Raw genomic sequence first — 308 nt, 5'->3', positions numbered from 1 at the left:
TTTGTATGACAACCCAGTGACAAGGATGCTTGCAGCGTCAGTACGTTATGACGTCACGTGTGCCATTGAGTTTAGGTTTGTGAAAATATACAAATTTGCACTGTTCAAGTGTTGTCATTGAGTTAGAGAGAGTAAATGTCATGAATAAATTTGACATTAAGCATAATCCAAGTTGAAGGGTTGCATCATTTTCAGCCCCTTTTTGGCATCTGCATTTGGTAGCAGACCAAATTGACAAAGACCACGCAGAATAATGTAGTATTTTAATTCCACAGCAGAGAAAGCTGTGTAATCTCTGTAAGTGGGTC

The sequence above is a fragment of the Nematolebias whitei genome, chromosome 2, assembly GCF_014905685.2.
Source record: "Nematolebias whitei isolate Nwh7 chromosome 2, NemWhi1, whole genome shotgun sequence".
Lineage (NCBI taxonomy): Eukaryota > Metazoa > Chordata > Actinopteri > Cyprinodontiformes > Rivulidae > Nematolebias > Nematolebias whitei.
The sequence above is the reverse complement of the archived record's forward strand: the minus strand, read 5'-3'. Positions refer to the sequence as shown.